This window comes from Pleurodeles waltl, chromosome 7 (assembly GCF_031143425.1).
Source record: "Pleurodeles waltl isolate 20211129_DDA chromosome 7, aPleWal1.hap1.20221129, whole genome shotgun sequence".
NCBI lineage: Eukaryota > Metazoa > Chordata > Amphibia > Caudata > Salamandridae > Pleurodeles > Pleurodeles waltl.
In genome coordinates, this window is record NC_090446.1 from 643,405,655 (window position 1) to 643,431,001 (window position 25,347).

The 25,347-nt window shown below is 44.9% G+C and overlaps 1 long non-coding RNA gene across 2 annotated transcripts in view; it reads right to left on the reverse strand.

The window, feature by feature from the left end:
- The window catches only part of LOC138304507 (uncharacterized), a 182,543-nt gene that overhangs the window by 64,097 nt on the left and 93,099 nt on the right, over positions 1-25,347 (reverse strand). Inside the window, exons 2-3 of one of the 2 annotated variants that reach the window (XR_011205582.1) lie at positions 21,171-21,261; positions 17,630-17,740 (exon numbers count right to left, since the gene is read on the reverse strand). This is a non-coding gene — a long non-coding RNA (uncharacterized lncRNA). The remainder of the gene's footprint in view (positions 1-17,629; positions 17,741-21,170; positions 21,262-25,347) is intronic. The other variant, XR_011205581.1, reaches the window with a different exon arrangement.

Genomic DNA, 25,347 nt, shown 5'->3' on the forward strand with positions numbered 1-25,347 from the left:
TTTGAATGTAGCCATTTCCGCTGATAATTTGACTTAATAGCTAATTGATCATATAATCGATGAGACAGATAATTGTTTTCTACCTTTGTGTGACACAATGACAGCGATTGTTCTGAAAGGTTGAGCAAAACCACAAGAAATAAAATAACCCCTCCAAAATCGGGCAGAGGACATGGAGCCAACAATTACAAACTGGCTCGACCTTGACAATTGTGACTATTATGCCTCAAACATGAAATACTCACTGACAATGTATGCTTCTTTTGGCATCCATACTTGACAATATGAGGTTCTCCAAATCTATGTAGATGACATCCCAGTTCATATTCAATAAGAATCTGGAGTCTAAACTAAAATCACTGAATGCTGAGACCAGAGTCGGACTGGAAGTAAAAACAGGCCTGTGCACCAGATTAAAGGTGGTCTGATTAACAATCTGGCTAGATTAAAAAAGTGGCCCACATTTGACAATCAAGCCACTTTTAAGCTTGTAAAGACACGCTGTATGGGTATTTTGCAAGGTATGGAGTTTGCTGGAGGCAACACTTGTGGTAATATCAGGGAAATAAACTGTAAAAACAGGCATGCCTCGCAAGAAAACAGGCCCACAAACTGTTAAACAAGCATTGGCAAAGCCAATAGCTCTCACCTACACAAGAGCGATTGGCTTTGGCAAAGTGTTTTACCCATGTTGTAAACCAGTGTGGCTGCTCTTCAGCATAGATAAAAGTTAGTGGTGTGGAGTGTCATAGAGTGGACTTGGGGAGAAGAGTGTCATTAAGTGGATTTGTTGGACTGTTGAAGAGTGAAGTGGGGGAGTAGAGTTTCGTAGCGGGAAAGAGAGTTCAGTGGTTTAGTGACAGACAGTGCTGTAGAGTGGGATCGAATAGGGTGGAATGGTTTGGAGTGGATTCAAATAGTAGGGTGGACTGGATTGGAATGGGTGGACTGGAGTGGGGTAGAGTTGGGTGAAGTGGAGTGGGGTGGAGTGGGTTGGAGTGGGGTGGATTGGGTTGGGTCAGATTGGATTGGATTAGATTAAAGTGGGGTGGGTTGAAATGGGGTGAGGTGGATTAGAGTGGGGTGAATTGGAATGGAGGGCATTAGAGTGGATTAGGGTGGGTGGATTGGATTAGAATGATAGGACTGGGGTGGGGTGGATTGGACTGTAGTGGGATGGATTGGTGTGGGCTGTAGTGGATGGATTGGATTGGAGAGGGGTGGACTGAACTGGGATGGGGTGGAGTGGAGTGGAGTGATTTATGGTACAGTGGGGTGGATTGGAGTATAGCATGGTAGAGTGGAGTTGGGTGATTCGAAATGGAGTGGGTGTATTGAACTGGAGTGTGATGGCTGGATTGGGGCAAATTGGATTGGATTGGAGTCAGGTGCGGTGGATTGGATTAGGGTACAGTGAGTTGGAGCGGGCAGGGGTGAAGGTTGTTTGCAGTGGACTGGAATGGGGTGGATTATATTGAGGTGGGGTGGACTGGAGTGGGGTGGGGTGGATGGATTGGAGTGGGGTGGAGTGAACTAGGATGGTATGGGGTGGATTAAATTGGGGTGGGTGAATTGGAGTTAGTAGGGTTGCATTGACATGAGGTGTACTGGATTGGTATGGGATGGGTTGGAGTGAGGAAGGCTGGATGGATTGAAATGGAGTGAGGTGGACTGAACTTGGATTGGATGGGGAGGATTGGATTTGGGTAGAGTAGGGTGGATTAAAATGGAGTGGAATGGGGTGGATTGGGGTGGAGTTCAGTGGGTTGGCAGATTGGAGTCGGGCAAATTGTTTTTGATTGGAGTGAGGCAGATTGTTTTGGATTGGACTGGGGTCATATTGTTTTGTTTGGAATGGGGCATATTGGTTTAGAGTAGAGTGGGGAGATTGGAGTGGGGCAGATTGTTTTTGATTGGAGTGCAGCAGATTGTTTTGGAGTGCTGCAGCTGATTTTGGATGATTGTGGCAGATTGTTTTGGATTGGAGTGGGGAAGACTGAAGTGCGAAAGGTTGAAGTGGGGCAGATTGTATTGGATTGGAGTGAGGCAGATTGTTTAGGACTGGGGTAGGGCAAATTGTTTAGGACTGGAGTGGGGCAGATTGGAGTTGGGCAGATGGTTTTGGATTGAAGTGGGGCATACTGTTTTGGCTTGGAGTAGAACATATTGTTTTGGATTGGCGCAGATTGGAGTGGGGCAGATTGTTTTTTTTTTTTTGGAGTTTGGTAGATTGTTCAGAGTGCTGCAGCTTGTTTTGGATTGGAGTGGGGTAGATTGTTTTGGATTGGAGTGGATATGATTGGAGTGTGAAAGTTTGAAGTGGGGCAGATTGTTTTCAGTTGGAGTGGGGCAGATTGCTTTGATTTGGAGTGGGGCAGTTTAGATTGGGGTGGGTTGGGAGGATTAGATTGGATTGGATTGGAGCGGAGTGGGTTGGAGTGTATTGGATTGGGGTGAGTGGTTTGGATTGGAGTGGGGTGGGGTGGATTAGATTGAATGGGTTGGATTGGTGTGGGGTGTGGTGGGGTGGATTGGCATAGATTATAGTGGGGTGGATTGGGGTGTACTGTCCGATTCTGTGTTAAAGCATTGTTTCAGAAATTATACATAAGAAAGAAACAATGTTGCTTTGGATTATTTAGAACAAGCTGCTCGTCATCTTTTGAGAACAGCGCCTACGAGCAAAAACAAAAGAAAACATGATTGCAAAGTGAGAAAAGACGATTTGTCAAAATAAAAAGAAAGTTAGCTAAAGAAAATAAAACTTTGCAATTTTGTTTGTCCTGCTGGGCATGTTTTTGCCAGTCACACACCTTCTGTTTGCAAGGCACTAGAAGTTAAAAATAACAAAATAGTACCTCAAGCATGTCGGGAATAGCGGATAGGCACTGGATAAGCTGAATCAATCAGTGCTTGATCCCTGCTCCACAGAGAGGAATGGAAATTATGCTAGGCCTGCAGTGACGAATTAGGAGGGTCCAGAGAATAGTACCACAAAAGCCAACAAATGTTAAAGTAGCGGGTGGGTTCCAAGCCCTTTCCTGTAGACAACAGAGTCCCGCAAGCAAGAGGCATTCGCTAACACATGCACTCGCAGGCTCGACCCTAAAAACCGTCCCACACACTGTGAGACAAGACAATCAGACATTGCTTTATTACCTTATACGCCAGTCCGAACCTGACTGCGACATGTACATCATTGGTTGCAAGAAAAAAATCTTTGCTTGAATGGCAAAGGAACATAAATCTTGATATAGTGGCTCAGATTATTATTTTCTTCCTTCTGTTGGCCTATGAGCCTATTGGTTCGTCACACTCCTTCACGCAACTGGGAACCTGTATGTTATTTTTGATGCAAATATTTGCATCCCAACCCTTTGTGGGTAAAGTGAAACACCTCACCGGTGGGGTATAGCCGGAGCATTTCACACTTTGCAAAAATGAAAAGTTCCCCACCTCAATGCTTAGTTTCATTTTATCCAACTCATTCCCTACAGCCGGTTGTCTCATCCAGCAGGAACCAGCCCTCAGATAGCAGGGAATTTTGTTTCAGAAGCGAGGAAACACACAAGCTTCCTCTTGGCAGTCTGTCATCTTCTTTCACTGCTGCTGGAAGTCCTGCCTTGGGACTCCTGGCATGTGGGAAATGAGAGGCAAGAACACAGCTGACAACATCGGTAAGCAGCTGTAGTATGACTCTTTCAAGGCACTGTGCTGCGAAAGGGACATCCATGCTGTGGCGTTTTTTAAAACGTTGCCTTAATCTTTGGAAACATGGTCAAATGAAAAAAACTCTTAATACACGTCACGACTCCTACTGCAGTGAAGGACCTAATTGAAACCTCTGAACCACCCATGAGGCATTTTGTAACATAGCCCCGGGCTGCTAGCAAGCATTGGCCTCACACTATCCTATCCTCGAACCTGCAGACAATTTACAATTGATTTATCAACAAATCTTCAGATGTCATAAAGTTGGGGGCGGGACTCTGGGCACCCCGGGGCTCTGAAATGCCTTGAATCCCACCTAGAAAGCAGACACCTACAGCTTCAGAAAACCTCTGAAAAGTTAATTTATAGATTGGGGTTTACTAAAAACATGCTACAAGGGTAGTGACTGAAAAATCCTCGAAAGTGTGCCTGCATTGCTCATTCAACTGGACTTCAGCTACCTTGCAGGGCACTGATAATTCCTAGAAAGAAAACGTTCACTTGATGTAGCCTTGTTACGGCCATAGGTGAATTATGTTGCTGTATAAAAAAAACTAAATATATAAAGAATACTCCTGCAGGAATGAAAAGACAAAATGCTCTTTCGGTTGGTCTGGTTTCTCTAATCTATCCAACGGGGGGCCTCCTTCTAAGTACTGTGGGATTTGCAGCAAGTCATTTCTCCCTGGTAAATTACTGATAGCTTCACAAGGGAAGGGAAGCTGGGGCTCTTTGTCGAGGCCTCAGAATTGTGGGAGGCCTGCATTCTTGTTAAAGAAATGCATTAAAATAATTAAAAAGCTGGCTTAACCTGTGCTTTTATAATAAATCTAGCACAGCCACAACCAATGCTGCCCTTTGCCAGTGCTGAGCTGGGCCCAGGCAGTTAAAACAACCCACATTAAGGTGATGCATGCCTCAGTCTGCCTCGCACCTTGTTTTAACGGCTTTGATTAAAAAAAAATAATAATAATTGGTCTGGCCTAACAGATGGCACAAGCTTCTGTTGGCGAAAAGACCTATTGTCAAATTACAGGTAGCTTGGAACCCGGCCATTGCTCACCATTGGGTGGCTTTCATGTCACTTTCATTTGCTAGCTTTCATTTGTTCATTTGTGACTGCTTTCCTTCCTCTTCTTGCGTTTGTCCCTCCCTTGGAGCATAAATACATTACTTGTGTCATTCCACTGCTTACTTTGTAAGGATTTCTTTTACTACTACTGGGTTAAGCATACCAATGGATTGCGTGTTTTTCCTGCTGTCTTCCTAATTCTCTTCTGGTCTACCTATTTCCTGTTGCACTCACCTTCTTGTACCCCTCCTGTGCTTTCTTGCATGTATGATTCTCTCATGCCTGCTCCACGTTGCTTTCTTGCCCTTGGCCTCTCCTCTCCACCCCTGCCCTCTGTTTGATTCCCTCAACTGTCCATTTCTTCTCTTTCACCTGTTGCTTCTCCAATCCAGGCCCACCCACTGTGTTGCTTTCCCCACCTGCTCCCTTCTTCTCACTCACCCATTGCTCTCCTCATCACCCCCTCCACTCTGTGTTTCTTCCCCACAATCCGACCCTCTCTATTGCTTACCCCCAACCACTTAAAAAAACATATTTGTGCTAATTATTTTCAGGTTGAAGCCTACCAGACAGCACTGCAGTCTGGTTTGCTAACAACATCTTGGGGACATTCGGAGGCCTCCCTGGGAATGCATTCCACCCATTGCTTACCATTGGCTTTGCAATTACGTTTTCTTGCTTACTGTTTGTTAGCTTTATTTGTTTTAGGCTGTGCAGCTTTAGTCTGTCCCTTCTATGACTCATACCATATTAACTATACCCTTCCAGCAGTGTTTTTTTCTGTAAACAGGCCTTTAAATCTTGTTTCTATCTAGTCGCAATTGCTGAGCATTCAAAGACAGAGCTCAAATATCAAGTTTTGGGTTTAAGCTAGCTTGGTGTTTACTTTTCTGTCTGACTTCAAAGTGAAAAGATTTTTGTGACAATCGTGCTGGCTACTGTGTACTGGAGGAAATCTGTGAAGCACAGTGTTATTTTAATGCCATCAAAAACAAATCAATACACTAGGTGATGATATTTTCACACATTATTGTTTGTCGCGGTATACGTGTATCTGGAAAATTGTATGTCCGTGCAAATGTTATGGTCATTTCAAATGAAGACGTGATGGCTGTAATGGCAGTGCGCTATCACATCATGCATTCTCCACTTTCCCTCTGCACTCTACTCTACGCCACTCCACTCTAGCAACTTCACTCTATGCCACTCTACTCTACTCTGCACCACTGCACTTTATGACACTGCACTCTATGCCAATGATCTCTACTCTGTACCTCTCCGCCTCACAGCAGTTCATTATATGCCAATCCACTTTGTGACACTCTAATCTACTCTACACACTCTACGCCACTGCAGTCAATGCCACCGCATCTACCTTTTACCACTGCACTCTACCCGGCCCCACTCCACTGTACCTTGCACCACTCCACTCTGCGCCACTTCACTCCTCTCTGAAACAATCTACTCTATCCCACTGCACTCAGCTCCATTCCACTTAGTGCCACTCAACTCTGCATTACACCACTCTCTGCCACTGCACTCTACACCACTGCTGTCTATGCTTCACCACTTCACTCTACTCTACTCTGCACCACCCTGGTTTACGCCAGAGCACTCTATGCCAAAGCACTTTACACCTCTTTACTCAAAACCAATACACTCAATACCAGTCTACTCTGCGCCACTCCACTGTATGCCACTATACTCAACTCTGCAACAGTCTATGCCACTGCACTCTACACCATTATACTCTATGTCACTGTACTTTACACCACTCTATTTTACTCTGCACCACAGTATTCTATGCTACTGCTCTCTATGCCAATGTACTCTATGTCACTGCATCAATCTTCTCTATGCCCCTCCATGCCACACTACTCTACATCACTCCACTCTATGCCACTGAACTCTATCCTGCACCACTACACTCAATGGCACTTCTACTATGCAACAATGCATTCTCCGCCACTTAACTCTATGCCACTCTGCATGACTGCACTGTATGCTACTGTGCTCTACTCTATGTCACTCTACTGTACTCTATGCCAATGCACTGTATACTACTACCCTTTACACCACTCTACTCTGCATCGCTTCACTCTATGCAAACCACTGCACTCTATAAAACTCTACGCAATGCCAGTGCACTCTACACCACTTCACTCTACTCTGAAGCAATCTACTCTGCACCACTGCACTCTACACCACTGTATTCCACTATGTGCCAAGCCACTCAATCCACTCTACACCACTGCAATCTACCATGAGCCACTCCACACCACTCTGCTCGATGCCACTCTATTCTGTACCACTGCACTCTATGCCACTGCACTGTACAGCAATGCACTCTAAAACACTTAACTCAAAACCAATACATTCTATGCCACTGCTCTCTATAACTATCTACTCTGCACCACTGCACTGTATGCTACTATATGCTACAACACTCTACACTATACCACTGCACTCTAAGCCCTGCACTCTACACCATTGTGTCACTGAACTCTATGCCACTATATTCTACCCTGCACCACTGTACTCTATGCAACTGCTCTCTGTGCCACTTTATTCTGCACCACTGTACTCTAAACCACTGCCCTCTACACCAATGCATTCTACACACTCTACTACACACCACTGTACTCTACAAAACTCTATTCTGCAACACTGCACTCTCTGCTACTGAACTATACTCCACTCTACTTTGTGCCACTCTACTCTGTGCCATATTACTCTGCGCCACTGCACCCTGAGCCACTGCACTCTCGTATGCACCACTCTACTCTACCCCACTCTACGCCAATGAGCTCAGTGCCACTAAACTCTACAACACTCTAATCTACTGTGCACCACTGCAAACTATGCCGCTTCACTCTACACCACTCTACTCTGTACCAATCTACTGTTTGCCAATGCGCTATACCCACCTCTATTATGCACCACTGCACTCTTGGTAAGGTCAATGCACTCTACTCTATACCACTCCACTCTATGCCCATGCACTCCACACCACTACTCTATGCCACTCTACCCCCCCTGCGTCCTCAACTCTACGCTGTGCCACTCTACACCACTCCACTCTATGCCACTGCACTTTATGCCACTCTACTCGAAACCACTGCACTCTATGTTAGTGCACACTACACCACTTGTCTCAAAACCAATGCACTCTATGCCATTGCACTCTTTGCCAAGTATTCTTCACTACTGTACTCCATGTCACTGGACTGTACACTGCAACACTCTATGTCACTGCATGCTACACCCCTCTGTGCCATTTTGCTCTGTCACTGCACTCTATGCCTCTTGATTCTACTCTTCACCACTGTACACCACTGCACTCTACACCACGCTACTCTGCACCACTCTATGCCACATCACTCTATGCTAATGCACTCTATTCTAAACTACTACACTCTATGACACTTTACTCTACAAGACTGCACTCTCCCCCCTTGATCTCTATGCCACTCTTCTCTGCACCCCTGCACTCTATGCCACTGCACTCTACTCTGCACTACACAATTGCACTCTACACCAATGCACTGTATGCATCAGTCCACTCGATACCTGCACTCTATGCCACTCTGCTGTATACCACTCTACTCTGCACTTTTGTACTCTGCCCTGCACCACTCCACTATATGCCACTTTACTCTACTCTGAAATGATCACCTCTATGCCACTGCACTCTACTTCAACACACTCTACATCACCGTACTGTGTGCCAAACCCCTCTTCTCCACTGCAATCTATGCTGTGCCACTTCACTCTACTCTGCACCGCCCCACTCTGTGCCATTGCAATCTATGTTACTGCCCTCCATGGCACTGCACTCTACGCCGATGCACTCTACACCACTCTAGTCAAAATCAATGCATTCTAAGCCATTGCCCTCAATATCAATCTACTCTGCACCACTGTACTTTAAGTTACTCCACCTTAGGCCACTCTACTCCACTCTACAATACTCAACTCTATAACACTCCACTACACAATAATCCACTCTGTGACTCTCTACTCCTTTGATCTCTGCTCCGCTCTGACATTCTACTCCACTCTATGCCACTCCACTCTACAACACTCTACTCCACTCTGTGCCACTCTACCACACTATTCCATTTTACGATGCTCTACGTAACTCCCTCAATGCCACTCCATGTCACTCCACTCCACAACATTCTATGCCATTCTACTCCTTGAACTGTATGCCACTCCACTCTATGCCACTCAACTCTACGACTCTGTACATCCTTCCACTCTATGACACTCTACTCCCGCAGTGATATTCCACAACATGGTATACCACTCCACTCCATGCCACTTAACTCTATGCTACACCACTCTATGATTCTCTACAGAATTCCATAACAGTCCACTCTACTCCATGACACTACACTTTACATCATTCTACTCCATTCCACTCTCCTTTACACCACTAACCTTTAGCCATGCTGTCCAGCACCGAAGCTGGTGTACAACATGGTTAAAGCATATTGCCAATCCAACTCAGTAAATAAAAGAATCACTCACATTAATTTGTAGACATACACACCTGGTGAGATTGTACACAAAATGATGCACCCGGCGCATCATAGTGCCTATTTTTTTTTACTTTGTTTTTTTAGCCATGTTGCACATCTTTGGGGATGCTGTACAGTATGGCTAAAAACCATTAACAAAGCCTATACATCCCAAAGGTAAGACCTCTCAGCTTTTTCTGTGCTTGTTAGATGCCAGCCTACCAGACAGTGTGGCTGTCTGGTTTACTAAAGCCATCTTGGAGGCTTTCTGAAAGTTGACCTAGGAATGCATTTGGCTTGTTGATTACCATTTGCTTTGTGGTTGGTATCGCACACTTTCTGGCTTTCCATGTGATGGCTTTATTTGCTTTAGGCACTCCAGGTTTATTTTATCCCTCCCATTGCCTGAACCGTGTTTTCTGTATTCTTCCACAAACTTGCTTTCTGTTCACAAGCCTTTAAATCTTCAAAGACTGAGGTCAAATGTCAGGTGCTGTCTTCCAAGGGAGCTACTTTACTTTTCTTTCTCTAACTTTACAGTGAGAGGATTTATGTGACAATCTTGCTGGATACTGGGGGTAGGAGCAATTTTTTTTTCTAGCACACAACATTAAAATGAGCTGTGTAAGTATTCCAGAATATATAAGAAATATGAACGCACAAATGAAGCACATTTTTTTTGTTTGTTTCTGAAGTGTATTAGAAACAAGTACTTTAATATGATCAAAATGAAACATTAAATTAAGTGGCCCACTTTCCATACATTTTCACCTGTGCACTGTATAGTTTTATTAGTAAAACTGCATCTGTGCAAATGTAATGGTCATTTCAAATGTAAAGGCATTCTCTGTAATAGCAGTGTGCTACCACACCATGAGTACTCCACTCTACTCTGCACCACACTACTGCACTCTACTATGCACCACTCCACTTTACACCACTCCATGCCACTGCATTCTGCACCACTGTGCTCTATGTCACTGCACTTTACACCACTTCACACTACACCTCAATACTCTACCTTGTACCACTCTACTCTATACCAATGCACCCGTTGCCACTCTACTCTGCACCACTGCACTCTTCGCCACTGCACTCCACACCACTCCAGTCTAGGCCAGACCAATCTACTTTGCACAACTACCCTGTATGCCACTGTACTCTACACCACTCTGCAACACTGCATGTTATGCCACTGCACTCTATGCCAATACACTATACGCCATGCACTTTACTCTGTAATACTTAACTCTATGCCCCTGCACTCTATCCCAATTCACTGTACGCCACTTTAATCTACTCTCCACCACTGCATTCTAAGCCACTGCACTCTATACCACTTTACTCTACACCATTACACTCTGTGCCATTCTACATAACTGCACTGTACCCAGTATCACTGTACTCTAAGCCACTGCTCTCTATGCCTCTCTACTCAACACTACTCCCCTTCACTTTGAAACTCTACTCTGCAACACTGCACTCTCTGCCACTGAACTCTATGCCACTCTACTCTTCATTGCTCCACTCCACACCACTGCAAATTATTCCACTGCACTCTGTGGCACTATCCTGTACTCTGCACCACTCTATGCTACTCTACTTTGCACACTCTATGCCACTGCACTCTCTGTCACTTGACTCTACTTTGCACTTTATGCCACTGCACTCTATGCCACTCGACTCTACTCTGCGTCACTGGCCTCTGCTTTGCTCAACTCTATGTCATTCCACACTGTACCACTCTCTGCCGCTCTACTCTGCACCACTCCACTCTGCACCGCTCTAATCTGTGCCACTCCACTCTGCGCTGCTCCACTCTACGCCGCCCCACTCTGCACCACTGCACTCTACTATGCACCACTCCAATCTACATCACTGTGATATACGGTGCTGCATTGTACGCCACTTAATTCAATGCCACTGCACTCAATGTCACTGTTCTCTGTACCACTGTACTCTGCAACACTCTATGCGAATGCACACTACTATCTACTTTATGCCACTCCAGTGCATGTCACTCTACGCGACTCAAGACTATGCCACTCCAATACACCACGCTCTATGCCACTCCACTCTACGCCACTCTTTGACATTCCACTCTGTGACACTCCACACCGCTCTCCTCTATGCCACTAACTTCTAGCCATGCTGAACAGCAGCTACACTGGGAACAACATGCCTAAAACACATAGGCGAGACCTATTGGCTTTGCCAGTGCTTGTTTTTACATACCACAGGCACCAATGTTTAACATTCCCTAAATACCCTTCTACCTATCTTCCTCTCTTCCACTGACCCACATACAAACTGCCCCTGCTCGCTCTGCCCCTCACCAACTTTGCATCAGTGGGGAAACAACTGAGCTGAGGGTGATTCAGACCAGATGGGGGAGGAGTGGCAATGTTTTTGTTCAGAGGCCAAGCATTGCTGTGATATAACTGGCCAATGACTGACCTGTGAACTCGAAAGGGATCACTATTGAATGATTTTCCACACCATGGGAAGAGAAAGCACCACATTTTCTTCATCCCTGGGATCTAGCCCAGCTAAAGCTGGCTCTAGCCACACAACTATTTAGCACCCAAAATTGTGTTCTGGATCCCCACTGAACATTTTGGGTCTGATTTAGAGTTTGGCAGAAGGGAAACTCCATCACAAAGGTGACTGATACCCCGTCCGCTGTTTCACAAGTGCATTATATTCAAAGGCACTTATAATAAGGCAAAGGAGTATCCATCCCCCCAGCTTTGAATTAGGCCCCTTGTTCTTTAATTTCAATGTGAAATTACAAATTAAAGTTGGCCTTTTAATAAAATCTGATACATTTGGATTTCGTTGAACGACGAGTGATTTCAATTCGAGTGCCAATACATTTGCGCATCACTAGTCATAGGCACCTAAGAAGCGCGTGAGAAAGGCTGAAACCTGAGTAGGGCGTTTACATGGGAAGGTCATTTAGAGTTCTTTTATATGACCCAGGGGCATCGGACCACTATTCAACAGATCCAAACCATATTACACAGATTGAGTGATTGGCCCAGAATGACGGGATGCTCGGGCGAGGCCGGATTCGCGGTTGTTACTCCGTGCGCCAAGGTCCTCGGCTCCAGGCGCTTGGCCATATCTTCTCTCGTTTGAGCAACTTTGACTGACGCAACAGCTCACCGGGACTAAGACTCCTCTCCCGAGGAATTACACAAAGCAAATAATGTCCCCAGATCTGGGCTGTCGGCGCGTTTGGCATTAATAACCCGTTACAAATTGCTGCGGAAACCATCATTTTTTACAACTGCAGCTTAATTATTCAGCATTTTGAAGAACAGACAATTTATCGCCGTGCCTGCGGCGAACAGATGCTTGTCTCCTCTCCTAACTTCGTGACTGATGGAGCGGCACTCACAGCGGGCATCCTTGCCGCGGGAAAATGCGGTGTGAGCTCGGAGCGAGCCCAGGTATCGCGATGTAGCTGGAGTTCGCGAGCCCGTCACCGGTCACTAAGGATTGCTCGCCTGACTAAATTATACAGCAAGGAAGGTCAAATTACGTGGCAAATTAGCGCGCATATTTTGTTACCATTACTGCATTATTTTGTTATATTTATTTATGGTAATACGGTCTGGGAAATGATTTCACCTCATCAATACCACTTTAACATTCAAATACAATAGATGATCGGTTAACCTTTCCAAAGGGCCTAACGTTTGATCCGTTTGAGCAAAAAGCATTTTTTTTCAATCTGCAGACTATGCAGCAGATGATGGATTATGTGGCAAGGCGGCAAATCCATATTTAGGCAAAAAAAAGATGTGGCTGCAACTTTTCATAATTCGAGTTGCCCTGGGTAGAAGTAACTATTAAAACATATGTATTATTAGAAAGCTCTGCAGATTTAGTTTGAATGAATAGATTACTATGAGCGAGTCCTTCCCAGGCCTTGGGGGTACAGCTCTAATGGATCAGAATTCGTGGTACCTCGATGCAGGAAGTCCCTGGAAGGGGCGTAACACAGTCCTCAGTGGCCGTCATTAAGGGGGGGCCCACTTCAGCCTAAGGTCTATGATAATGTGTAAAATATGGGAATCATTGGGCCCCTCATCAGGCGCGTAGGTTCTTTGGTGTGAAAGGGCTTCTGCCCTCTCTCTGCCTCTGTCCTGTGTTAGAACCTTCCAGAAACCACACAATTCTTCTGCTGATGTGTGCCGGCTGCGGTATAGATGGGATCTCATTGGTAGCTTCTTACAAAGGTCATAAATAAACGTTTGGCAGGCATGGTAGTGCACCGCAAACATAACAAAGTACCCTGCACACTCAATCCTCACTCCGCCCCTCCTCCTCCTTTACAGATGAGCCAGTGCTTTAAATGGGCTGGTACTGTCCGGTACGGAGTACCGGCATTTTTATATTTTGAGAGGGAGAGTACCTGCACTTCTCAAGAAAAACATAATACTTTTAATTAGAAAGTACCGGCACTTCTCAGAAATAAGCAGGTACCCTGCTCATTTATACACGACTATTTCTCCACTTCAAGCACTGCAGCCATCCGGTTGATTGCATCCATGACATGCTCTTCCAGCGTCCTGACGCGGTAGATGCCACCGGATGAAGGAGTCAAACATTATACCATCTGCCCTATTTAGAGCGAGTGTGAAATTCATATTTTTCCTGTTTGTCACTGCCAGGAAAAACTTGTGGGTGAGGGACTGGAAAAAAACAATAATGACCCCCAAATCTTGTGGAAAATACCCAAAGTGTGAGGGCATTTTTCAAAAAGATGAAAATAACATGTGGCAATGGCAATCTTCAAGAATGCAATTGTTTACTGGTTGAGACAAGAGCGCTCTGTCCCTGTGGATGAAAAGTGTGAGTTACTCTACTTCGTAGATTTATAAGGTATCATTCTGGTTTAAGAGGCTCACAAAGCCTAACCAAGCAAGAATGAGTACAGCGTTGGTTCTTCCTCCGAAAGATCACCGACATCCACAACAGCTTCAACGCCACTCCCACGCCAGACCCCACCCCGAAAGCTCCACCTGTGCAAACCACCTGACCTCCTGGGCCAGCGTCAACAACACAGAGACACGCAAGATCATGAACTCCATCCACTCAGGATCTCCATCAGCCCCCTGCCCCCACCACGTATACAACAAGGCCGACTCGACCATCGCCCCCCTACTACGGAAGGTGATCAACATCTCCTTCGAAACAGCGACTTTCCCGGAAAGTTGGAAGCACGCCGAAATCCGCACCCTCCTCAAGAAGCCCAAAGCAGACCCCAACGACCTCAAGAAATTCCGACTGATCTCCCTACTCCCCTTCCCAGCGAAGGTGATTGAAAAAATAGTCAACACACAACTAACCAGCCACCTCGAAGACAACAACATCCTGGCTCCCTCCCAATCCGGCTTCAGACGAAACCACAGCACTGAGACCGCCCTTCTCGCCGCCACAGACGACATCAGACGTCAAATGGACAACGGCGAAATAACAGCCCTCATCCTCTTGGACCTATCTGCCACCGCACCCTGAAAACTCGCCTCCACGAAATCGGAATCCAAGGCAAAGCCCTCAACTGGATCATCTCATTCCTCTCCGGCAGAACCCAGGGAGTCCGCCTCCCCGCTTTCCGCTCCAAAGCCACCAACATCATCTGCGGCGTCCCCCAAGGCTCATCCCTCAGCCCGATGCAGTTCAACATCTACATGGCCCCCCTCGCACAAGTAGCCCAACAACACAACCTCAACATTCTCACCTACGCCGACGACACCCAGCTCATCCTCTCGCTCACCAAAGACCCGCACACAGCCAAATCCAACCTCCACGAGGGAATGGAATCCATTGCTGAATGGATGAAAAACAGTCATCTGAAACTCAATTCGGACAAGACGGAGGTCCTCATCCTAGGACAACTCCCGGTGGCCTACCGCTCTAGGAACCCCACCGACACCAACCAATCACGCACGCCACCTGGGCTTCGTCCTCGACTCCTCCCTCACCATGTCTGAACAGGTCAACGCAGTCTCCTCTTCGTGATACAACACATTCCGCATGCTCCGTAGGATCTTCAAGTGAATCCCGATAGAAACAAGAAAAACGGTGACACAGGCCCTCGTCAGCAGCAGGCTAGACTACGGCAACGCACTCTACACAGGCATCCAAGCAAAAGACCTACCACACCTCCAACGCATCCAAAACGCCTCCGCCCGGCTGATCCTCGACGTACCCCCAGCAGCCACATCTCCCACCACCTGAGAAACCTTCACTGGCTCCCCGTGGACAAGAGGATCACTTTCAAGCTTCTCACCCACGCTCACAAAGCACTCCACAACACCGGACCAACCTACCTGAACAACAGACTTAGCTTCTACACCCCCACCTGTCAGCTCCGCTCCGCAAACCTCGCCCTCGCCGTCGTCCCCCGCATCCAACGAAAAACCTCCGGCGGCAGATCCTTCTCATACCTCGCCGCCAAAACCTGGAACACGCTCCCTACCAACCTACGAAAGACCCAGGACCTACTCACCTTCAGAAGACTCCTCAAGACCTGGCTCTTCGATCAGTAACTTCAGCTCAACCGCCCCCCCAGCGCCTTGAAACCCTCGCGGGTACATCGAGCGCTCTACAAATTCTATGATTGATTGATTGATTGATTGGTTGTACCCCTTATCCTAAATATTTTGTAGTTATTAGGTCCCTCACACGACGACCATGTGCCCTATTACAAATAGTGCAGTGGAGGTGCCCCAGGCACGAGTGCCTCCTTTGTGTCCAACCTGGTATTGCCTAGGGGGCCACAGACACTTTGGCAGACCCTTCTATAATACTGAAAGCATTGACGCATATGTAGCCCCAGCACTATCTTGAGAGGGCATTCCCTCATTTGCAGAGGGGATGTGGCCCATGCATATGGGGGAATGACTTTATCTCTGCATCCGCACCCTATTAAGGACGTGGGTTCAGAGGCATACAGGCAGTGCTTAATTTGTGCTTGTTGTTTCCAGTACTGGGCACCGGCACTTATTTTTGAGGGCCGGGGCTTATTTTTCTGCCTCAAGCATTTGCTGCGAGCAAAAGACACATATGGGAAAGTCGGAGAAAGAGAAAAAACGTAAAAGCGTCACAAAAGGAGAAAGCAGAAAGCTGCTAGAGTGAGCAGAAGGGGCAGTGAGTGCCTTTATATGGATGAAGAGGCCCGAGATGGCGTCAGGATTATGCTGCCTCAGTATTCCATGTTCACACATTTAATTGCAGCAGCGGCGTGTTTAAGAGGAGGGGTTTGGGCACCAACACGTTTTTATTTACAAATTAAGCACTGCAGACCGGCCATTAGAAGGCTCACTGACAGTGTGCCACAAAGAGGCTACTTTCTGCACCGTGAATTCCTTGCCCCCAGGGCAGGTGCGAGTTCTCAGATGCCCTGGGGTGCACAGCATGCATGGTAATAGGATGCAGTGTCTGAGTCTGTGCTCGGTGCACCTTTTGAAAGGTGTGCAGTGGCCCAAACTGGCATAGTACTTCCTGTGTACAATGCGGGCCTAGTTCTGTAATTCTTCTGCTGCTCTAATGAGTGAGTCAAGTTGCAAATGGAGCTCATAGCTACAAAACTGTATACATGGTAATACTACCTTAAATAATAGCCTATGGTGCATTTGGGTAATAAGCAGGGCTAAATCACAGAAAGGAGAATCCATTTTCGAATTGTTCTTGGTAGTCTGAACATTTGAAATACATTTGTGACTGGGACACTGATATGTTTAGCCAGTAACAAACATTACATGGCTCATGTGTGACAAGGTTCAGGTCTCAAAGAAAATTGCATAACAGTAGTGACGTAGCACACCAAACATGAGAGGGGGTATTTCTCAAATCAAAGCCATTCTGTACTCCAAGGGCACCCATGGAGTACAATAAGTCACTGGAGTGTAAAGGTAAAAAATGTTTTTAATGGAAACATAAGGGAGTGTAGTCAAAATATTGCCGTTCTTGTTTATCCAGGTTTAAAAGAGTAACATTTTTATATTCAGCATGTCCAAATTAATTTAGGAAGGACATCGTTTTAAGGATGTATGTATGCCGTAAACCTTCTCATTGAGAATGTATATATTGAAAAAAGGTAGCCATTTCTGAAACTAACACAAACTACAGGGGCACATTATTTGGTAATCATTACTGAATAACTGAGTAGTTTCTGCCCAAGGATGAATAGGTAGTTGGTAAAAAGGAGACACTAAGGAGACGTGAGCATAGGAACCTGAACCATTAGTACTAGTTGTACATTGGAGATATGTTGTGTACCAAAGCAACACTTACTTAGGCCTCTTACCCATGTGAAAGTGTGAGAGGCCCTCTTCTGTTTTCCTCACAGTGTCAGGTATAGGACACGGGATATGTCTCTGGTGTTGGACTGCATGAACAGTAAGTTAGTGGCGACGCACTGAGGTGAAAGAAAGTGCAGTACAAGTCATCAACGTAACATAACATACCATAACAAATAACATAGCAAAACAAGCATTTGCTTTGCCAGCATGCATAGAGCACTCTAGAAACAAACTTCCTATCAGCCACAAAGGATTTTTTTTCTTTTGCTCCAATTAAGGTAAAACGTGATTCCAGAAGCAATTACGTAGGTTGCAATGTAACAGGTAGAGTCATTCTGGTTGTGTTCACACATAAGCTTTATTCGGCCAACAGACCATCAAAGCAATACAATACAGTACGATATAAATATAAATAAACATCATAGAAAAATTTAAAAGAAGTAAAATCCATGTTTGCCCGACTAGTAACAATTTCAAATCATTGTAAATAAAAAATACGTATGCCCCATGCCATTACTAAAAACTTACTTACTGCATAAATTGTCACATTTGAATTATGGCTAGAGTCATTCTGGTTATTCTAGCGCCTTCTTGTCAGCCTGGTGTATCTATGATATGTGCCCATTTGCATTTTTGGAATACATTAAATGCACTATTAGATGTCTGTCTCCCAGCATAGGCTGCACTCGATAAAACAGCTTAGGCAATAAAAATAGCTGTTAAAAAGGAAAATCTGTTGATTGTCAAAAATATATTACCGATGAAAACTGACAAGAAATCCAGGGCAATCAGGGGTGCATGCAATGTAGATATATGCCGTTCTTGTGATTAGCTTTGGATCAGGGTTTTTAGAGTTCTGTGCAAAATTACATTTTGCCCATTGAGCACTCTCACTCCCTTGACAACTTGGGTACTATTTGAGACCTTCCTTGCCAGTACTGTGCCACGATATGTCAGGGTATTGTCAATTTAATGATAGGCCCTGGTTAAAGATTTCATTGTGATGTCAGTAATAGTCTTTCTCAGGGGTGGCAGCCTTCCAAGCATGTTGCTAAAATAATGCAAGCCCATTGCTCGGGTGCACCAGTATTGCTGCCGTGGAGTGTTCAATATACCAATGGCAAACTATAGGCCAGGGCTACTGACATGGGATAGCGTTGGACTCAGTGCTTAATTTGTGATTGTTGTTTCCGGTGCTGAGCACCGGCACTTATTTTTGAGGGCCGGGGCTTATTCTTGTGCCTCAAGCATTTGCTGCAAGCAAAAGAAACACACGAAAAAGATGGAGGAAGGGAAAAACGAAAAGGCGTCACAAGGGGAGAGCTGAAGGGGCAGGGAGTGGCTTTAGATGGATGAAAGAGACCCGAGATGGCGTCAGGATTACGCCGCATCAGTATTCCATGTTCACACATTTAATTGCAGCAGCCGCGTGTTTAAGAGCAGGGCTTTGAGCACCGGCACCTTATTATTTACAAATTAAGCACTGATTGGACTTGATAAGAGCCATTACCTCTGCTCGCCTGTGCCACAGCTGTGTTAACATGTTTCTGATGCCACCAGACATGACCTATTTTATGGCAAGTCCAGCCTCTAACTGTGGCCTCTAAATGTCGCAAATATGTGATCATATTACACAACTGACTGGCACTTATCAACCTCGAAAGAATGAAAGTGTGAGAATTGAGCCTTTGACCCAGATACAGAAATATGTCTGTGGTGGGTACAGTATTCCCTTGAGCTGTATGCCAGGAATGTCCATGTGCCTGTGCTGATTTTGTTCCAGGGCTATTCTTGTACCAGATCCACATGTTCATATGGCTGGGTGCATGTTTGTCTACATTAATTTGGTGGAGGGGTTATACAGCAGCTTCTAACTGAATGGTTAAAGTGCTCTGTCTTTTCTCTTGTCTGTAAGCATGCTTTTCATTGTTTACATGTGCTTAGTCAAAAGGCTGCGGTGCGCTGTACGGGGTCAAAGGCACGGTCAAGGAGTGATTGAAGGAGTGGCTTGGTTCTGGGATCATACATTTTCATATGTTCTTAAATCTTAATTGGCTTTTTGTTTTAATTCCCTATGTGGCTTCAAAAATATAGAATTGAATAGACCTCATAGATAAACCTATAAGAGAGGCAAATTTATGATTTTTTAAATGAAATTTCATGTTTTCCATGTGCGTATTTTAACGATCAGACTGCCAGGGTACTGCCCTGGTTAAGGGAAACCATTCCAAGCCCAGTTTTACACTTTAATGTGAGAGCACCTGCACAGCTTCCATCTGCAGAGAACCTCATCGCTTTTTGTTTTTTAAACACATTTGTCAAAAAGGCAGGCGCGCATGGAGAGGAAGACAGCTGAAGGGTGCGGATCTGAAATAATCACTCCAGTAGCAGTGTTAATATTGCAAGAGCGGGAAAAACTCGAAAATGATTTCCTTCAAGAGACGAAGCCTCTGGAGCGGTGAGGATGACTCAGTAGATATTATATAATCTGTCAGTGGAGAGTGAGCCCGTCAGCTCCCCAGGCAGCCTATCCTCTCCCCCGAAGGTTGTCTACAGCCGCGCCTCACATTGTTATCAAAGTCTGATGTCAACATGTTGTGATAAATGTATGTCAGACTGCCGGCGTAGACGTGGATCACCTACGATTATTGAGCCTCCTGTGCTATTGCTGGGATATCCTGTTATATGGTAACCATGCATCATGTCAATGTCATGACACACTGGTGTCACATTTTTTTTTTAAAGCCATACACTATAGCTGTAAAGAGAAATTAATATCGTAGCCACGAGCAATAGTTTAATGTTGGCTTCGCCTGACGTCACTTTGTTCAGGAGATGAGTCACGTGACCCATCCCTGAAAACTCTGTGTACATTGTTGTGCTAAGCTCGTGTTTCATTAGTGTGTAAGCTCGTGCCGCACTGTTACGAGTGTCTGAAGCCATAGCATGTGGTATATTCCGTGTGGGAGTGTCCTCCTTTGGAAAGGACCACCAATGCACAAAGTCCAGTGCTTCCTAAGAGAGATGTCGGGTTCTCCTGAGAAGGGCAGATGCAGAAGAGTTCCCTACCATTGACCTCAAAGAGATAAACTCTTTGACCCCCCCTTGCTGAAGGCGACTTGTGTTCACTCTCAGAGGAGAGCTTGGCTGGCAACTCGACCAGGGCCACCCCTTTTTTAGAGGGTGGATACATGAAAGCCTCTCATCTACCGAAGTCTGTCTAGGCCAGTCCCTTTATTCACCTCGTTCTCATCCTGCACCAGTCTAGAGCCCGCTTCCTCTGTGTAGTGGAGTGCACTTCCACACCAGTGGTTCTCTCTGTGACTTCTCATTCTATTCACCATCACATCCTTAGTTTGTCGTCTCCTAAACAGACATTCAATGATCATCTTTTATGACACACAAACAGATAGAAAGCAATGAGAAAATAAGCATGTTTAGAATTCACCTTGTAGTTTGGCAACTCTAAAGCTGCCTACATTGATTAGCGAGTCAAGTGCTAGGCCGCATCCCACCCCAGTTTCCCTGAAGAAATGTCTTCCTTACCTTTGGCTTCTGGGGCCGTTGCTTGGAGTATGTTGGAGCTCTCTTCCCTTCTCAGACCGAATGCACGCAGTTCCCAGACGAAGACACCAATCTGTGGAAGAATTAATGTTCGAATGCCTACTCGAAGTCTATACAGGTTTCTTAAGCAAACATACAAAAATCAATCTGTCAGTGAGACAGCGCTCCACTTCTCGAGATAATGGCCAATGCAATGCTAACCCAACCACAATTTACCCATTTTTATACATTTTGTTCTCATAAGCAGCAACGGAAAAGACACATAGGACAGAAAATGAAAGTCCAAACATGGAAGAGAGAGAAATTACTAATTTGCTCCTGGATTGTCATGATTTAACTGTGGGACATTTGAAAGAGAGATTTTCCAATCCAACTTTAAGTATTCCCTTGCAACCCAACCCTCACAACTTCACTCAGATTGTTCAGAACCAATATCCTGCTGACTGTGCCCTAAACACCCTCATTCCAGTTGATTAAAATGGCCCCTATGTCAAGAGATGGATGAACACTAAACGCACAACTTACCTAATTGATACCAGAACCAGCCGATCTGCCATTACAACTTCTGAAATTTCCTCAGTAACTTTGTAGAGCTTCTCAATAGGTGCGTACTGCATCTCAAGCCGATGAGGTACCCACAACATTATAAACCTCACAGAGGCATTCAAAAGTTGCTATTTTGCTCCACGACACAGCATCTCTCCTACTCATGATTGCCCTATTACGATATCCTATTACTGTCTACAAGATCCTATGACTTCTTAAATTACCTTGGTTGCTGTCCTGCCTATCAATAATGCCCACCTCTGAAGAAGGTGAGCCTCATGACTACCTTCTGGTCACAGGACATCTAACTAAGGGGCTGATTTATATCTTGGTGACAACAGTCCAGCTGTCAGCGTTCCACCTTGGTGGTGTGCCCACCTGATTTAGATGTTGGCGGTCCCATAGGCAGTAGTCCACATCAGTCTTGCCATCTCTGCCAAGAAACTCCACCCACGTTGATGGTGCCTTAGGAAATAGTGGCTTCCTATGGGACTCCAGCCACCATTACTGCCAAACAGATTTGGATGTGCCTTAGTGCCATATCAACTGTGGTTGTCTGACTTTCATACCCGAGATGGCGGATTGGGGGAGGGAGGGGAATTAGGTAAAAACGTACCTTGTTTTCCTGATTCCATTTCTGTTTTTGACTGGTCAAGACCTTCTGTCGCTGCTGCCACTGGACCACGGAGAAAACACAACCCCCCCTCTCCCCCACCTGTCTCCGGACTCAAAGGTAGGGGAACCTGCATTGTCAATGAACGGTGTGTGGTCACTGCACATGTGCTCAGGATCACTGTAGTCATATACACATCACAGTAATGTTTTTTGAATTACTGTGACATGCATCTGTGTGGAACCCGATTGTGTCACAGATGTTTGGGGGCACACTGGTACAAGACACATATCGCACACATACACAATGTCCTTTTGGTGTCAGTCTTCATTGGCAAATTAATCTGGCACCACAATGATTTTACAGTCACATTTGTCAACTATGTCCATGTATGCACATTGCAAGGAAACCTTTAACTGTGATGTTGCTGTTCCAGTTGTGTATGTGAGTCAGTATGTGTATGTATATGTGCAGTGCAATTGGCTAGTTGAGGTGGAGGGAGCTGGAGTGGGTGTTGTGGATGTGTCAGAATGTGTTCCTCCTGCAAATGGGTCTGGTTTTGTTGTGTATGTTTGGTTGTGTGTTGGTGGGTGAAACATTTAGCTGAGTGTTGTTGTTTGGCAGTCGTTGTTATGATGTGTGTAGTTGTGCTTTGGTGTGAATGTTCTTGTGTAGTTGATAGTCTAGTTGCGAAGTTGTTGTGGTTGTGTTGTGTGTGGGTGCAGTGTTCATGGGGGTGTGTGTGTGTTGTGCCATGGATATATGGCAATGTGTGTTTTCAGCTTGTTCGGTTTGTGTGGTGTTGGCTTATGTTGTGTTGGCTTAGAGCAAGCCAGTGGTTCGTTTGTGGCAATACTCATACCATTCCTTCTGACATGGGCCATGCCAGCCTAAGTTGAGGAGCAGGAATTTTAGAGTGGCCACTCTCCCAGCACTTTCCCTCTACACCCTTACAGGGTCTTTCTTGCAGTTCTGTTTGATTCATGATTGTTTCTCTGTATCAGGTGCCCATTCCTGCAAAGCAGGCGAGTCTTTGAAAGAAGATTTAGGACATTCACCAGCTTGTAAGATATATACAGCACAATCACTATTGGTAGATAAAGCAGGACCTTTATCTGACTGATATGCCATCTCATTTACCTGGGACACATCATGCATGGTAGACTAATGTTCAAGACACTTTACATTTGCCACCTCGACAGGAAGAATAAGAGCATTCTATTCCTAATAGGAGGATGATGCTAACTCATGTAGAGAAAAACTCATTATAAGAAGGCTCTGACAATGGAATCTCTCAAACAATTCAGCGAAATGATCACCTGGCACCTTCTAGTTGTGTTTGAGAAAGCACAAGAGTAAGGGAGGCCTACTTCATATGTTAAGAGAGTTAAATATCGCTATATTACATAAACTAGGTAAAACCAGGAAACATTTGCTATGTTCATCATACAGACCACCTCCCTTTGGAATAAAGACACGAAAATATTATCCAAAATTATAGCTACGAGGCCCTACCATGTATGAAAGCTCTGGTGCTTCAAGATTCAGCTTGACTTACCCCTGGCTGTGACACATTCTGCAATCTTCGGACAATCTTTGCTCTAAAATATCAAATTAACCAGAAAAATGCAATGGCCGTGTTGCTAGATGCAGATGAAGCTTTTACCTTGATTTTACTTTGCTTAGATTTGCTTCGATTTGTTCCTCTTGTAAATCTTTGAAATGTAGACAGAGGTCAGGCTTTGATAGGCTTGATTTCCTTGTTGTATAAACAGATGCGTGTCATTACATATCTCGACACCACTGCTCCATTGTTAGTTCCAATTTCCATTGAGCGCTTGGCCTGTACTGTGAGAATAATGATAACAGAGTCCTAAAAGTTGGGGCATGCAGATTTTTTAATAACTTCATACACTTGATTTCCTGTTTTCTCTTAGAGACTTGAATACAATCTTCACCTGTTATTCGGGAGAATCTTGGATTTGGTAGGGACTCTGTGCTAAACATACATTGGAATACATCTGAGATGTTTCCACTGAGGCCTGACCTGACTTTGACCTGGATTTAAGTTCCATTCCCAATGGAAGGAAGGCCTACTGCTTCACTTGGGGATAAATATTCCTTGAATGCAGGAGGATATGTTTAGCACAATTACAGAATATTAGTGGAAAGTTATGGGGATAAATCATCACCTATGACATTTGTCTAAAAATGAAATAAGAATTTATCACTGTGTTTCTGAATATGTGAGTGTGGCCAAAAGGTCAACCAATTTATTCTCAACATGTAACACAAAGATACATATTGCATTTTCTATTCTTCATCTAGCTTCTCACCATAAATGCACATGGGGCCCCTTTCATAAAGAACTGTTGGTAGAAACCTAAGTATATGATAAATAGAGGTGGGTCACATGATATGGTATGACGCAGAAGCTGTAACTGGGTGGAAGATGAGCTTGCCCACCCTTTGAGGGGCATTACCAAGTTATAGCACAACATATAGCACAAGGGTGCAGAATACATAAGAATGGTGATTGGAATACCCTTGAAGACAAATTGAGTAAATATACAAGTCATCTTAAGTCGGTGCGATACTTACTGTTTCACGCCACTGTTTTCAGGTTGTATGTTACTGTGTGGACTTTAGAACTTGAAAAAATATAGTTGGAATTTTCGCATGGTGTACTGTATTCCTGCTGCTATGACGCATAAGAAAATCACAAATAAATGTAATTTATTTGTTTAAAAACATAAACTATTATGTAAAAGAACCCCAAGCTGAAAAGCATCTCATTAATTTACTTTTACACACCCACAATGTAATATTATGTATCCCACCTAATCATCTGCTCCTTTTTGCAATACATACACAGAAGTATAAGAGTACTGCAGGAGCCATTCTGACTATGCACTACTTTCTCACAAATATTAAAAAAACAGACCTCTTGTCACCAAACCCCTCCATGCTTTCCATTTACCCCCTAAAATGAAAACATCT